At 41.1% G+C, this 17,309-nt stretch overlaps 1 protein-coding gene across 9 annotated transcripts in view; it reads left to right on the forward strand.

Annotated features, from left to right (window-relative positions):
* The window catches only part of NLGN1 (neuroligin 1), a 416,929-nt gene that overhangs the window by 53,690 nt on the left and 345,930 nt on the right, over positions 1 to 17,309 (forward strand). For 4 of the 9 annotated variants that reach the window (XM_051781713.1, XM_051781717.1, XM_051781718.1 and 1 more), the window contains exon 1: positions 13,471 to 14,031. The exons of 1 other annotated variant lie outside the window; for it this stretch is intronic. The gene's annotated coding sequence lies outside the window, so the exon portion shown is untranslated. Of the gene's footprint in view, positions 1 to 13,470; positions 14,032 to 17,309 lie in introns of those variants that run through there. 4 more of the 9 variants (XR_007903582.1, XM_051781715.1, XM_051781716.1 and 1 more) reach the window with 1 other exon arrangement.

Here is a 17,309-nt window from a genome sequence, read left to right on the forward strand (position 1 = left end):
TTTAATATGGGCAAGAGTCTATTTTCTATCTGGTCATTTCATCACTACAGAGCTGAAAGAGAGAAGGTTGGACTATGAATCATTGGAAACACGATCTGTACTTTTAACAGGAAAAAAACCCCCAAATCTGATCTTGTCTCAGTAGACGTGTTTCTTTCATTAGGCCTCCAGCTGTCCTCTGGCCTCAATTTTATTTAAGTCAAAAAGAGTTTGAGAAACATATGTTGATTGCAATAATGGCTGGTCAGAGTGCCTTTAACCTGATTTTGTGTGGCTTTTTTTTGCACTCAAGACTTTTATTACAAATATAGCAAGGTCTGTGTATACCAGCTTGTAGTATAGGAGTGTGTTGCAGCCTTTTTTATTTGCAGCTGGTTAAGCTATGTACCTTCAAAAATTTCCAGTGTAGGCTAAGTTTGAATCCTCCTTCAGTACCAAGTTCATGCATATCTTGAATCTACCCTTCACTGCTAATGGTGCACAACTTCCTAAAGCTCTAATGATGAGCTGATGGGCTTGAGGGGAAAGATGTTTTATTTAGAGGGATTTGTTTAGAGAAATCTTTTTTCTGGCCAAGTCAAATCAAACCTGCTGTGAATAACAAGAAGTTTGATCTGGGAGCTGGTTTGCTCTTTTATTTATAAAATGCTTGCCTTGAGAATGCTTCAGAATGCAGGTGTGAGAGGGAGAATAGTGTATACATGTTGTTTAATATTGGTTTAAATTTTTTCTTGATTGCATAAGTTATGTGACTAATTTTACCTTTTATTAAAAGCTGTCTTTTTTCTTTGACATAAAGCGTAGGTGATATCACGTCTGTGTAAATCAATATAACAATGACATTATGTATGTATGTTATTATTTAACCATTGCTCTCTAGGGCATAGTTATGTCAGTCATATTTTATAGAGAGTTTCTGTAGACTGTTATAGTCATTACAATCTGTTCAGTGGAAGACTCCTGCAAATCACCGTTTTCTTGGTGTATCAAGTGGTAATGGTGTTGTGTGGGAAAATAGTAACAGGGTCTCTGAATAACACAATCCTATAAGCATTGCAGGAAATAATGCATGAAGAACATGCAACTAAAATACGGAGCAGATGAATACTCTGTATAGAAGATATTAGTGCAAAGAGTTTCTCAAGTCATCTTGTGTGAGAGTCACCCATGAATTTATGCCTGTAAATGCAAAACTGTTAATATGCATTGGTGTCTTTTGGAAACCTGTCAAATGCACATTTTGTGCTGTCTTGAATTATTACTTGTGTGTATATTAAGTAGGCATCAAATTGTGCTTAAATCAAAGATAAATGACTGCTGGTTTGGATGCCTTTTTCTGAGAACTGCCCAAAAAGGAGGATGAAATTGGAAGTTGTATGCAATCATGTTTCACCAATAGACAATGGCATAAACCTTATGATATACAAATCTTCCTTTGGGTGACATCTAGTGAGAATGAACTCTCTAAGTATTCCTTCTAACAAAATTCTTTTATAAATCAGATACAATTATGCTAACATTGATATGATGAACAACATTTTATAGATCTCAAATATTTGTCACCCACAATTTTATTCAGGGGCCCCAAACACAAAGAGGATGAGACAAATGATTGCTTGCCTCATTTCACATTATTATCTTAATATAAGAAGACGCTGTAAGGTGAACATTGTGCACAAGTTTTTTTAAATACAACAGTAACTTGTGCTGACTTGTAGCAGAGATAATCCTTTCTAGATTGTAATATCATGATATAACCTAGAATACGTGGATAAGATTTTCTTTTTTTTTTCTTTTTCTGTCTCTGGTGTTCTACTTAATAATTTTGTTGCTTTAATGCATTAAAAAGTTACAGATCACTTTTTTCTTACAATTTATTAATACTGTTCAAACAATACTGTTTAAACAATCATGTTTAATAATTATCATAAAATTCTCTTCCAACTTGTGGAAACACAGTCAAACGCCAACTGAGATAGAGGTAACCACCACTTCTTGCTTTGCTCGTGATAGTTGCAGCTTTAGGGTAAACTGTGAGGAAGAAGGGAGGGTAAAACCTTACTCTTTAGTCCACTGGCAGTTTATGAACTTCTGAGCATCAGATTTTCTTCTTGTACCCACAGTATTTATTTTGTGGCTCGACCACTACATACCAAATTACTGTTTTGTTTTCAGAAAGTTCAGGCAACACAACTGTGAATCTGTCCCTCCCAAATGCTTAGAATTAAGCATTTTATTCCCTAAGGTGCTCTAGCTGTAGTTACAGCAGGAACATTGCTAATGAGCAAATCCATATTTATGTGCATTTGAGTGACACCATGTTTTTTAAAACAAATGCCTGAAGTACCAGATGTGGAAGTAATACTGTGAGCTTTAGATTGTGAGCCATAACTGTGCAGACCACGGGGATCTGAGGAGATTCCATGAAGAAGTTGTTCATGTCAGATTTTAACCACAGTTATATAAAAATGCAAAGAGCATTTGAAAGTTTCAGGGATAGAGACGCCCAGTCTGAAATTCTTTGGATGCTTCTTTCACAAGCTCCAGAAAACAAAAAATGCAAACTGTAGAATGGGTCCTGCCCACAACTTCTGGCAGCCTAACCAGAATGGACACAAGCAGAGAGGATGTGTTGGGAAATGGGCAGGAGAAAAAGAAAGGAAAACCATAAGCGCGGAATGGAGTCGAAATGAGCAACTGGAATTTAACACATTTCTCTAGCAAATGCTGATTATCAAATTATATTAAGCAATTGCTTCTTTTACTTGAAAGACAATTTGTGTTGACAAGCCCTTTTAAAGAGAGCATATGGAAAGCATGAGGGAACTGAACCACAGAGAAAAGGTACTCTATGTGACTGAATGTGTGGGTTGCTTAGTATGGCACCAGTGTGTTCGGTCTTTATCACTATCTCAAAACCCCTTTTTTCTCTCTCCATTGGCCATGAGAAATATCTTCAGAATCCTAAAAGAGTGAGACTCCAGCAGTAGATATCCAGCAATGAAAACAGCAAGCTTTCTACCCTGCCACATTATTAGATTTTTCTTCAACAGTACTTTCTTACAGCTCCTTCCAAATATTCAGGGTGTTTCTGAGCTGTTCATATAAGATCCTAAGATAAGTCATAGAAACATAATCAGGATGTTTCCAAAGTGGTGTGATTTTAATAAAATTCAAAATGAGTAATGGAGTCATAGAAAGGTTTGAGTTGGAAGGGACCTTACAGATCATCTTGTTCCACCCTTGTCATGGGCAGGGAAACCTTCCACTAGACCAGGTTGCTCAAAGCCCCATCCAACCTGGCCTTGGCCGCCTTTGTGTAACCTGTACCAGTGCCTCACCATCCTCTCAGTAAAGAATTTCTTCCTCATATCCAATCTAAACCCTCCCTCTGTCAGTTAAAGGCCATTCCCCCTTGTTCTATCAAGTCCCTCTCCTTCTCTCTTGTCATTCCTTTAGCTACTGGATGGGGCTTTAAGGTCTCCCTGGAGACTTCTCTTCTCCAGGCTGAACACCCCCAGCTCTCCCAGCCTGTCTTCATGGCAGAGGTGTTCCAGCCCTTGGAGCATTTTTGTGTCTTCCTCTGGACTTACTCCAACAGGTCCATGCTCACTTCTTCCATCTGGATCAAGCTTTCCATTTCAGCTTCTCAAAACACAAAGCTCTCTCTCATATAGGTCTATTGCTGATTATATCCATTATATAAATTTTTCTTCTGTTTATCATAAAATGAAAGGGCTGATGTGAATGTTTGGTATAGAAACAGAGCTGCCAACTTGAAATGTTGAAAAGCAGTGGTTGTCAGCAACAAGCTTTAGTTACTTCCCTTAGGATAATTCCACACATCACACTGACAGGACATTTCTGCTGATGCTCAGTCTAAATATTAATGTGCTGCCCTTAGTTCTTGTCAGACCTCCCTCTGATACTCCAAGTTACTCCTGGGGGTCTGTACCTTTTGAATATATGCACTGTTGTTGTTTTCCATTCTTAGGACTTTTTTCCTTTCTTGATCAAAATACTTGGCCTTCTAATCGGGGGAGAAGGTCCAGAAGATTCAATATTTGCAAAACTGAGTGTTTTGAAAGCTGATTCTAAAACATTTGTTGCCTGAAAGCCAGCAAATGTCCATACCCAAAACTCCTGTGTCTCCTTTTCCCCAAAGAATGTATGGAACATAAAAGAACAAGGAAATTAGATAAAGCCTATAAAAGTAGGCAGATAGTAACTTCACCTTTTAAAATTAATTTTTGAATAATATACAGTACTATACACCTCTTAAGTATATCCTAATTCCAAATTCAAAGATAAAAAATTCAGTAATGATAAGTGTGTGGTCTTGAATATATATACCTTTTTTTCTTGATCAAACACTGCCTCTGTATGCCATTCTATGTTCCATATTTGCAAAAACGTCATAAAGATGACTATCTTTGGATGTCTGAAGTTGTGTGAATCAGTAAATTGTTTATTATCTCAGTGGGAGTTCACTCAGGACATTGAGGAGCTATTTCCTCCTAATTAGTTCCCTAGCGTCCTCTTATAAAAAAAACACCTTAGGCTTCAAGGAGTCTGTTTGGGGTCATTATTTTCTTGATAAATGTACTCCCCACCACTCCAGATTTCCCAGAAGGGAGACTGCAGGGTAGAAGAGTGTTGTATTGCACGATATATTCCATGATTGGTTCAAATTACTCAATTTACCCAGTATTTTCAAAAAAAACAATCCTAAATCATCAGTCAGCCACATCCTACTTCCAGTGCTGATGCCAGACAGTCATTTTCCCTCAGAGCATCATTGAACATGAGCTCTCCTCAGCTTGTTTCTTACTTTGATGAACTAGATGGCTGCAGGGACTGTGCTGAGATTTGAGACATTTCATTTGAGATGTTGCTAGTTGTTTCCACTGCAGATAGCTCTGCAGAAAAGGAGTGGACAACACTGATTTTACTCATACTAGGCAGAGATTACTGACCTGTAAAATTTACCATCATTTTTATCAAACCATTGTGAGATGTCATCTTGTCAGATAGGTGTGCTAATGCAAGGTGCTTTATCTTGTCTAATCTTTGAAATGAAACCTACAAGTAAGCCCAAGGCAATGCTGAAAGAGGTTGTCAGTTATTTAGCACATGCTAAAGAAACAAGAACTATTGTTTTGGTCTTTAGATCAACAAATATTTGCTTCAAAAAAAAAAAAAAGTATATCCTTCATTTTAGACTCAAATTGTAACTCCATCTGGAGTAAATGTGTTCATTTTCACCTGTCACAAACCCTTTCATGCTCAGTATCTTGTGATTATTACACTGTGATCACTCTTTGATAGTCGCTCACCTCTACGATCCAGCTTTGCCAAGCTCAACTTTGTGTTTTCATTTATTTTGTTGGTGCTGAACTGACTCGGACAGAGTTTGAAACACTGGGCTTATTTTCCCACAGCCTAAATCCTCCCTAAATCCCAGTGTTTTATTTTGGTCTTACCAGACTCCAAGACAGTTGGGTAGACCAGGCACTACAAGAAGAATTGCGGATGGGAAACACTGGACTGTAACTGCTGTATTTGTGTGCTCCTGGAGATATTGTCTGATTCACATCTGTGCCAGACTCACTGCAAAATATGTACAGAACAGGCTGTGAAGTGCTGTGGACCTGTGACTGCTCAGCAGCGGTGCCCCTCACACGTGTGACCTACAGGTGACTGTGGGAGGAGGTAAATACTGCTGTGAGATAATTCCTCCTTTAACAAGGGCTGCTGCAACGTTCCCTTTGCAAACAAATTCCTCTCAGCCCCTCTGTAGTTGACATCGCCTCTCAAAGGTAGTACTCCCAGTGTCAGGGAAATACTTTTGGTTTGTTTCAGTGAAACTTTGTTTGATTGAAGCTCAAATAAAGCCTGAAGATATAAATAGAAATAAACTTTTACTGTTAGGAAAGGAACATTTTTTAATCCCGTGATTATGAAAGTATCATACAGACATGTCTCTTAGGTTTGCAGTGTGAGATTTCAAGTGTTTCTTGCAGTCTCTGAATTTCACATGTGCAGCACAAGCCCAGCATCACTATAAACACGGAGAACAGTTGTGAACAAAGAAAACGGGAAGCTGAGAAAAACAGATGCCTTGCAATTTGTACACGTTATTTAGTATTGAACTGATCCCTAACATAACATCAGGTGCTTTGTTATGTTCGCCCACCTTAGAAACAAACTGAAGCAGCTCAGGCTTGTGGGGATTGCAGCCACACTGCCTGCACCCTCTACTGGCTGATTCACAGACCTCGGAGGGGGATGGATGATTTTTTTTCTCAGCTATAGGAATAAATTTCTCAGCCTGGAATAATAACATTTGCCAGCAAAAATTTTATAGCATCATTATTAAAAGAAATAGGAAATTTGGGTGTCCTATTTGTCTGGAATAGAAAAGAAAGGGAAAGGTCTGAGAAATAGAAAACTAATGAATTATTTCATCTTGCCTGAGAAAGTATTTGTCGAGAACAACTGTGCTCAATTTCTATGGCAAGGGAATGCCAAAGTTTGCCACACAGAAGGAGATTAAGCTGCATTGTGCTTATTGTGAATGCCAGAGACGTTGTTCATTAAGTTCTGCAGATGCCAGATGTGGGGGGAAAAAAAAAGTAGTGTTCTGCAACCAAGACCTTCTAGAAGTTTGAAAATTAAAATTTGAAGTCATGTCTTTCTGGGTGTGGGATTCACTTCAGCCACAGATAGGTATTAGAAAGTATTTGTATAGATTTAACTTTCAGATGGTTCTAGCTGATCTAGTATAAAAAACAACTGCAATTTCAAAGTCTATGTAGACTGCACACTGTGACTTGACCATAGTGTATAGAGGATCATATATTCTCCTGGGTTATGACATCAATTAAATAATAGGCTTCTAGGATGCTGCAGTTCCTCTATTGCCATTTTTAACTCTTATTTTACTTTTTCTCCTTGTCTGCCTACAGAGATGCCATCTAAGGCTTCCTGAGGTTGTTACTGTCAGAGCAGACAGAGGTATCTGCAGATATTTTGCACAGAGCAGAGAAGCTCTTTGTGTCTCCAGTTTTCCAGGGTGCCTTGCCATGCAGCTACTGTAGATCTGGTATTATCATGTGTCTGTGTACAGCCAGAGACACAAAGGCACATAACCTAACATGCAACCATTACACAGCTGGAATGAAGAATTTTATTGTTGCTACTCTGCTATTAAATCATTAGAACAACCAGATTTTACAGGAATAATATTTTTGGGCTATAAATAACAGCTCAGTTATACTACAGTGAGATTTTCAGAAGTCACAAGTGATTTGCTTTGCCTTCAGTTTTCTTTCTTAAAAGTAATTCTATTTTCAGAAGGAATAATGCCCCTCTCATCTCCTGTTAAAAATGATGTTTCTCTGGGTCCCTCAGTTAAGGAGCTCTTCAGGTGTCTCTGCTTTAGAAATTCTTAGGAATTTCTGTACTCTGTGCTTTGCCTGTATGTTCTTGCCTGTACATGTCAATTTTGTGTCGTTTGTCATTGTGCAGTGAATCAGATTTCCAGACATGACAAGCTTTAAGACTTGCTAAGATAAGCAAGCGAATGTGTTACTGTTTGTACAATGGCATTTTCATATTGATACTATCTCCTAGATTTCCCATCACTATTGAGGCTGATTAATGCCTGCAAAACACGGGAACGTGTCTTTTATAAAACGTTTTTCTGTCGGTTCATTGTTTCCTATTGCTTATTATAGCAGAATTTCATGAACACATTACATCGACTGCTCCACAAAACCAGTTTGTCCCACACAACTCTCTCGGGTGCCTGGCCTCTTTCAGAGGTCTATCAATGCCCTGTAGCAACACAGACCCTCTGCTGCACCTGCAAGTCACTGCACGGGTCGGTGCCAAACAGCTGGGGCTGGCAGAGGCAGCAGCGCTGAGCTGCCTCAGCTCTGCCTCTTGACCTCCCTCTCCTCCCCAGCCTGGGAATCCCTAGATGGCTTCTTCCTTCTCCTTGGTATGGGAAGGTTGCCTTTGCCTCGGTGATAGAAAAATCAAAATGGATTAGATAGAGTTAAAGATCAGAAAGATAAAATGGTTTGCTCAAGGTCTCCACACGGTCACTGATCAAGGCTCTGCCCTGACCCCAGCCGGGTACCCAATCCCCAGCTCACTCCAGCCTCTTTCAAATGCAGCTCACACAAACCAGGTTGGAAGTGATTTACTGCTTTTTAAGTGTGTTTTCAAATTGCATCTCTTTCAGTTGTCAGAAATTAACTGGGACTGTCTGAGTTTTAATTAATGTGTTGTGTTATTTGGTGCATCTGAAAAGAAAATTCAAGAAACATTTTTGGCTCTTTTGGCCAGTAGCCATGATGACAGCCAGGCTAATTATATCGGTCACCAAGTTATCAGAGCAATCGTAACTGGAGGGAAACAGATGCCAAGAGAAGCTGGTAGTAAAATCATGATGTGTTTCACAATCATCTTATTAGTGACTGATTTAAATAAGGACTTAAAATGTTCTGTCAGTACTGAGAGAGTGTCAAGGTTCCAGCAAGTCTTAATTCACAGAAGTTCAAGCTCTCCTTGCTTATGGAAACTGACTGGTGAAAAAGGAAATGGTATTCTTCAGTAAAAGCTTGTGGAAAACAATTTACTGTTTTCACTTGCAAATGCTAACAATCCAGGCTACATGTTCATTTTTCTGCTGAGGTTAGGTATTAGGAAACAAAACTCTCTGATGAGGTTCCTCTAACTTCCATTTCATCACATCAGAGATGAAGTTGGCCCATAGTTCTCTGTCATTTGCTTACTGGATCTAAAAGAATATAATCTGCATGTAATAGTGACTCAGAGCACCAGCTCCTGCAGGGAATGTCCCTGTGTGATTTCAAATTCGGTACGTCAGAAGTAGTATAGGGTATGTACTCCTCTCAACTCTAGGTTTAAATTAATTTAATTAAAAAAACCTAGAAATAGGTTGGCTCTTACACAGTGTGAACAGAATACCCTTTGTGTAAATGCTTTTCATAATTTGGAAACCAAACCCTGGCCCCATATTTCCTGTATTGGGTCACCACAGACCAAGGCACTGCTGGATTACGATTCCAAATAATAACTGAAATTTTGGGAAGGAACAAAGTCATAAAACTCTTCTGGACTAAATGTATTCCCAGCCACATAAACAAGGAAATGGATTTTATAATTAATTCAGAGTTCCCTGGCAAGCACAGTGTTGTAATGTGTTGTAATCTACTGATTAAGTTCCAGTAAGAACACTGGCAATGGCTTTTTTTATCAATATCAGTCTTTTAACAGCACCCAAAAGAACCTGAACCTCAGAATAACTATGGGCAGACTGTGCTCATCTGAGCATCCAGTGATCCTACTCTTGGGTGTGTCTGTAGGAACAGGGTTTGTGTTATCCTTGTTTGCTTCCTCTTCCCATATCCTCGAGCATTGTGTTTTGGAAACATGGTACTTTATAGAAAATTGCCTTTGAGAAGTTCAGGCTGAATGGGTGTTTGAAACTTTCCAGTAAAGCTTTTAATCCACTAGGATTCTACCTCACAGAATGCTTTGCCATCCATCAGGCCATTGGTCATGGCTGTTAATTAAATGAAAATGCAAAATAAATCTACAGTGCAGAGGTACAACATAGCCAATTAAATATTCCAGTACAAGGTGCTAATCATAAAAAGCAAATGTCACCCAGGACAACCTGTATGATGTAAGAATACAAATCCTACCAGATGACAAAATGTACGACTCCCATCACAGGTAGGGAGGAAGAAACCCAGTGACCCTGACCACTGAAGTGCAGCAGAGATGGTGGTGAGGCCATTTGGAATATGAGTACAAGCTTGGGAACTTCTGTGGGAGAGAGTGAAGGCAAGATAAAATTGGAACCCTAAGACTACATGCTCCTTATTTTCTCGACTCTTGACGTGTGAAAGTCTGACCATTCCTCAGCGAGTTCTTTACCATACAAGCATATTTTTTAAAATGTGGTTGTTTAAGAATAAAAGAACAATACTAAAGAAAGCAAGTAATAACCTTGTTTGAAGTGACTGAGAGACTGTCAGCCCTGTAGCTTTGTGAAGAGGTTTCATGGCCACACTCTGTCGAGGGATGACCTCTTTAAGTGGCTCTTCTTGGCAAGGTTAAACCAAATGAATGGCAATAACTCAGCAGTTACAGCTAACTACAGCAGCTCATAGACAGGCATTATAATTTCATTAAAGTTCTGGCAATCAGGGGCAATCTTAAGAATATAAATGCACTGAGAAGAGTAATCTTAAGTTCCATGAAATCAAAGAAAATATTTAACAAAGTTATTGCAAGAAACAATTTAATGAGCTATCGTGAGACAAATAAATTAATGAATATTTAGAATCTTGTATATGTAAACAGATCCACCTTTTCTACCTATTAGAAAGGTTAATCTTTTTTTTCTTGAGAAACACAGCCTGATAAAATTTATACTTGAAAGAAAAACATGACTATCTTAAGTTACATATTGCAATCGCTCATGAAACTTGTGTCACATTCAAACCTTTCCTAACATTGGTGTTTCAGGTGCATTCTTTATTTGCTTCAATACACATTTTAGCTTTGATTGCTAGTTGGGAGCTTCTTTCTTCTTTTTAGCTTTTGATTGTATGTTTTGCTCTTTTAGAAGTTAGGTGCTTACATGAGGGCTGTATGAAGGGCTTCATGTTCTTAAAACAGAGAAAATGGAGCAGTGTTGAATTTTAGAATATTGCAGAATGCTGGCCTTTGAAATTTTCATGGATTTTCAGTCCTTAGAAGTTAATCTGTCTTTCCATTCTTTTAGTAAATGCAGATAACACAACCCTACTCAGCTAAACTAAATATTAAATACTGCCATCCTTTAAAGCAGTTTCGTGTTCCTTAGATCATAATTTCTTGACATGCAGCGTGTTAAAACATACTTAACAAAGCTCTAATCTATTATGAGCTCTTCTCCCCTTCTTTCAAATGAGTCCAAACACTTCTTACACATATGTATATAGATATATATCATAGAATGAAAAATGGTTTGGGTGGGAAGGGACCTTAAAGATCATCTAGTTCCAATACCATATGTGTATATATGTATATAGATATGTATCTATGTGTAAACAAATGTGTGTATAGGCCACTTAGGTCTTTAAGCAAGGACATACTGGATGTAGACTGAATCAATGTCAAACTGCACTGCTAATACAGTAGTGTCAGGCTTTAGGCAGCGTTATTACCATATTTATGTTCAGGCTCAGCTGTTACTATCACATCAGTAAAAAGAGATTAGTCCTGTACTTCATTTTCCCAACCCTATACCCCTTCCTAGACCTGCATAACTTTTTGGAGCTGAAGAAATCAGGGCAAATCTTGTTGCCCTCCACAAGCTGGTATTCCATTTTCTCCAGCAATATTTTGGATGAGAAGAGAGCTATTGTGATATTGAGGTTCCTGGAGGGAAGAAGCAAGGAGAAATGTTTGAAGCATGGAGGAGGGAAGCAGAGGGAAAGACAGCAGAAAAGTTCCAGAAAGGGATCCCAACCTTGGTGACAGATCAGAGCAAAAGTGATGCTATGAATTAATTTATGTTACATGTCACTGCTGTGAGAGTGAGTTAAAGAAAAAATTAAGGTGCTCAAACAACAACTTTGTGCCATTTCTGCACAAGTGTAGATGGGTTAGGACCATGTGGAGGCTTGGTAGTCAAAGGTGGGACTACAGCAAATTGGATGGAAATTATCAGCTCCCACCACCCAGAAGATGTATGGCAAAGGGATAAATGGGTAGATTTTTTCCCATAATTAGCTGGGGACAATGTGCTTAAATGATACTCAGAGCACTCCAATGAGATGTGCACATGATGGCTCAGGGAACTTGAGAAAGGTAAATACATCCTCCTTCAAGGAGCGAAAGGAAAACTTTACACGCCTGGATTCCAACGGCTCATTGAGTGACAATGAGGGTGCAGTTATTTTATATCACTGTTATTTCTTACTTTTCAGTGCAAAAACCAACCCAAAGACAAAGCTACTCCAGGGTTTTGTGCAGATAAAGAATGGCAGAATATCTCACCTGATATTGCCTCTTTGGTGATAGTTTTTAGGCTGTTGGCTGATCTGTGGCTGGTGGCAACTGACTGATATTCATATGCACATTTTCTTTCTAGTTTTGAAACTTTTTTTTTTCACATAGTGTTCCCTTGAGTCTAACATGAGAACATGCCTAGGATTGCTCTGTCAGCAGAGTACGTTCTGCCTTTCCCTTCCATATCTGAGAGATGTTCACTTTTGGTGGCCAGGAAAGAGTTAAATTTCAGAGCACTGAAGGATGCTGGTCTTTGATAGTTGATCATGGACTATAACAATTATTGATACTTACCAGGCGAAGAATGTGCCCAGAACATGATTATTCCAGTAGATGGGAATGCCACAGGATAAAGTGCTGCTGTGTCCTGTCACTCCTGCCATGGACATTTAGATGTAGATCCTCAGTGTGGCTGGGACCGACCTTAGCTCTGCTGGGATGTGCTCTCAGGTGAGGGTGTAAAAGCTTATCAAATTATCAGGCACCTCCAGACCCTGCCTGGGGCTATATGCTTGGAAACATGAGTGGGTATGCTGTGCTTGCATAGTGTCAATATTTTAAACCAAGGTGGATGTTAACAGAGCAAAATACAGATTTTAAACACAATGTGAAGGGAAGTCTCTCCTAAAATAACAGGAGATGTTAATGAGCTCTCTACAAGAGGCTTTAACTCAGAATGTTTTAGTGTGTGATTGTGGCTGTTCTTAAAACTGAATAGACCTTTCAACATTCAAAGGACTATTCTACTTTCCTTTCTGATCTGGCCTTCCTTTCTCCCCACGCTCCCTTAGTTGTTAACTTTCATTCTCCACTGTGATCCTAGAAAGCATGAAGGCTGGGGTCATAGAATACTTTTTTCCTCAATTAAAAATAGAAAGTAAGCAGTGAAAAATAAGTAAAATATTCCAAGAAGCAACCAGGGGAAACAAAAGAAGTCCCTTATATCTTATGTGCAGACAGTGACAGTCTAAGCAAGATCATTGTTTCTTACTAGATTATACCTGTGTGACATATCGGAGTGTAAATTGTATCTATCTACATGAACTATATACACAAAAGTTATATAATTCAGGTATAATTTAGCAAGAGGCAGCAGCCCACCCGCAGGCAGGTGCGAGCAGCGTCTCCATCCCGCAGTTGGCATCGCTGTGTATCCCTGTGCACTCAGGGGTGCGTGTTCTCCGTGCTTCCGGCAGCCACCGGAGGGGCTCCCCCGCCCCGCTGTCGGGCCGAGCCGCTGCGGGAGGGTCCCCCCGGAGGCAGGTCCGCCCGGGGCGGTGCGGGGCCGGGTGCGGGGCGGTGCGGTGCGGGGCCGGGGCTGCCCGCGCTGTTCGCCGCGCCGCCGCTGGGGGTATCTTTGTACCATTTTTCATCCAGCAGCAATTTGGAGTGGAAACGTGTAATAGGGGAAAAAGCAAGGGATCTGGGCGGTTTGAGCGAGCCGTGCATCCAGGAGCCAAAAAAGATTAACATTCCCCCCCCCCCCCCGCCACCCCGCACCCCCCTCCGCATCTCCCCGCGCCCCTCGGGGCACTGTCGCTGCTCCGCTATCACCCGCCGGACACCGAGCGAAAAGGGATTCGTCTGGAGGGCAATTTCGGATCGGGGGAGATCTATTGGATTAGTGGGATTATCTGCCTGCAGACGGAGAGAAGTAGCGTTTGATCATTTCCATTGCCTGCCTGATGGTCGGATTTACATGGAGGTGGCTCGGCACGGATGAGGCTGGATTCCGGATGGGGATTTCCAGCCCCCCCTCCCCGCGCCCCGATCCCAGGAAAGGGGAGAAAAATATATAAAAATCGGTATAATTTGGAAGTGTCCGGGGCACTACTGGGAGCCCTCCCTCTCCCAGCGGCTGGGAGAGCCGGAGGAGGCGAATCCAGCGGATTACAGCTTCAGCTGCGATTGCGGGAAAGCGGCCGTGAACTGGTAAATACTTTGATGCTCCTGGCGTGCGGGGCGAGCCCGCACGGGATGGAGAGGAGGGAGGGGGGCGGCCGGGCCGGGATGCAGAAGGGCGGCCGGGATGGAGCGGAGAGGGACGGCCGGGATGGAGGGGGGGGGGGGCCGGGCCGGGCTCGGGGGCCCCGGGCAGGGCAGGGCGGCTGCGGGGCTGAGCCCGGGGGCCCTTTGCAGGGCCGGCTTTCCGAGCCGTCTGTGTCCGTGTGTGCGTGTCCGCGGGCAGGGCGATGCGGGTGCGGGGCTGCGCGGGGGCTGCGCGGCTGCGGCGGCGGCGATCCCCGAGCGGTGCCTCCTCGGGGGGATGCGCGGCGGCAGGAGCCGCTGCGGGGGAGGGGGCGCGGAGGGTGTTTGCGGGGAGATTCACACACATGCACACACACACGCACACACCCCTCGCTCCCGCCGCCGCCGCCCGAGCGAACTTTTCCTCCCCCGCCGCCCCGGGGCCGCCGCCCGGGGCCAAGCGCGGAGCTCCGCGGGCGCCCCGCAGCCCCCGGTGCCTCCCGCAGCTGCCGGGCCTGGCGGGGGATTTCTTTTTATTTATTTATTTATTTATTTATTTTTATTTCTCCAGACATCATCTTTCTCGGCTTGGGTGCTGAGGGCTGGTTCCTCTACTCTCCCCCCTTCCCTGCGCACCCCCCCCCCATCCTCCCTTCCTGACGATCGCACTAGAGCATCATCTTTACTTGCTAAAGGAAAATCAATTTTCAACAGGTTTAATTAAAATTAATCAGTCAAATTACTTAATATTAATTGACTTATAATTAAAGCCAGAAAGTTACCTTGGAATCGGGGAAAGGATGTTATCTGGAATCATTTTAAGGATGCATATGGTTTCAGAGCAATTACATTCAAATAATTGTTTAAATAAAACAAACCAGAGCTTGATTAAAGTGTTGTGTTCTTGCTGCTGCAGGTGACACAATCTGGACTGGCTATTTCCTTTTGTAAATTTACTGACCTTTTGAAGGAAGATCATTTTAGTTTGACACTGGGTTTGCTTTCTGGAAAGCCAGTTTGTTTTAGCTCTAACAACTATGGCATAAAAAAATCCACTAGTATAAAATGGAAATATGTCTTATAGAAGCTATAAATATCAAAGTGAATGTTTTTAGCACCTTTAGATCTTCTGTGAATTTGAAATGAAGCAGATTTTTTTTTTCTCCAGCATAAGTGTAAGAAATTGTCTTAGGAAATATTTTTTTCCCAACATTGCCATCCACAGTGGTAATATTTGCATTTATCCAGTGCCTTAGTGGGACCAGACCATACTGGTAAATTCGCAGAGTTAAATCACATCTGAAACCATATATTTGTGGCGATGCTCAATAACCTTTTCATGCTCCCTTAAGACCAAGGTTGGGGGTTTTTTGGGGGTTTTTTTTTGTTGGTTTTTTTTTTTTTTTTTACAGTAGCAGCATTTTTGGTGCATCTACAGACTATTGTTATGGGTGAAAGAGCAACACTGTGAGCTTTGGGACATTTTCTCCTACTTTTTTTCTGTACTGGCTTAGTTGAAGCAAAGGATACTTATGAAATTGCACGTACTTTATTGCAAGCACCTCACAAGTGAGACCCATGTATGGTATAAATGAGCATTTAAAAATAGAGCCCGTTATACAGGGTCCTGGTTTTCAAAGATACTGATTCCCATTGACTGCACTGAGACTTGTGTGGGCTCAACAGCTGTAACACGCAGCCCACTTTTGCATCTTTGAAATGAGATTTGCAGATTGGGAGCCAAAAGCTAAGTAGCCATGTTTAGAAATACTGGTTGGGTAGGTTTATTTCTTTTTTCTTTTTTTCCCTCTCTCTGTATTTCTGGTGCAGGATGCAGGGTTAAAGAAGACTGCTTCTTAGTTACTTTTGATAAATGACACCGTTTTTCTTAGACTACAGCTGCAGATTGCAGTGATGTTGCAAAAGCAGTTTTGCAGTAAATGATTAGGAGATCCTTAGACACATACAAAGAGACCCCATTTGTTCTGTACGTTTCATGTGAATCATATGCAGGCTGTGGGAAGAAAAATGAGGCTGAGGATAATCATACTAAGTGTGCTGGGAAGCAGGATTTGGCTGAACACCTCTGTTTTGTGATTAACTGAAGTAGCAATGAAAGCCATGAGAGAGTGTTCAGGCTGTTTAAGGCAGTAAGTTGTGTAGAAGCGAGGAGAGCTGTCGTCCTGACACTGCTCTGGTTATCTTACCCCTTCTCCTACAGTAGGGTAAGGAGATAATATCCTAGCTATTGATACTTAAACATCCTTAACAAAGTGGGTTTGCTCTGGATTATTTGGCTGGAGGTGGAGCAGTCTGCTGAGGAGGGTTATTTAAAGACTGGGACAGGGCTGTAGGCAGATAAATTGATTTGCAAGTGAATGGAGGATTTGAACATGGTAATGGTGGTGGTTTTATTTTTTATCAGCTTGCATATTTAATATCCACTGGCATTCACACAAGCGTAAACCACTCTAATTGTTCAAATGGAGTCTGGGGAAAAGAGAAGAAAGCAGAGGCTTAGATGTGGTCTCTGTTCGTAATGGATTGGCTTGCCTTTCTTTATTAAAAGCAAATATACATTCCTTTCTAATAGAGATGTAGAGCTGTATTACAGATCTTTGGCTAGCTCTGAATTATTTGTGTGATGTCATATTTATTATAGTTTTTTAATCATATGAAAAGAAACTATTTAAAAATTAAATAGTGAAAAAAAGAAGGGCAAAAAGAGACAGACATTCTTTGAAAGCAAATAATGAAAGGATAGCATTTTGCCAGAGATTCAGTAGAAACCTTTGTGGATTTCTTTTAATAAAGGATGGGAAGTTATCAGTCTGATCCAGTAAATAATATAATTTCTGATTAGTCCCAGACATCCATCCGTGGTAAGTATAAAAAGGTAATGGTAAAAAGTAGATCCAGACTGACAAATAAAGGCTGTTCTAAAAAAATATTTGTATTACTGTAGCCCTGATTATGAGCTCTGCATTAGGAAGATGTGTAAGCCCTCAGAGGGGGATGCCTACCCTGCTGCCCAGTTGTTGCACAAGAGTTTGTTTGGGGCTGAGGAACAGAAGGAGGGAGGGAATTAGGGGATGCAAAAAAAAAAAAAGAAGCTGGGAAAACTTCATCACTTATTGCATATTGAGGGCACATCCTGTAGTTTTAATGGAAATGATGACATTACACTCCCCTGAATGACTATTGAATTATCACAGTTACAAGGAGAAATCTTGTTGGCTTCT

Source organism: Manacus candei, unplaced genomic scaffold (genome assembly GCF_025592945.1).
Source record: "Manacus candei isolate 608988 ecotype Guabito, Panama unplaced genomic scaffold, ASM2559294v1 h1tg000015l, whole genome shotgun sequence".
Taxonomy (NCBI): domain Eukaryota; kingdom Metazoa; phylum Chordata; class Aves; order Passeriformes; family Pipridae; genus Manacus; species Manacus candei.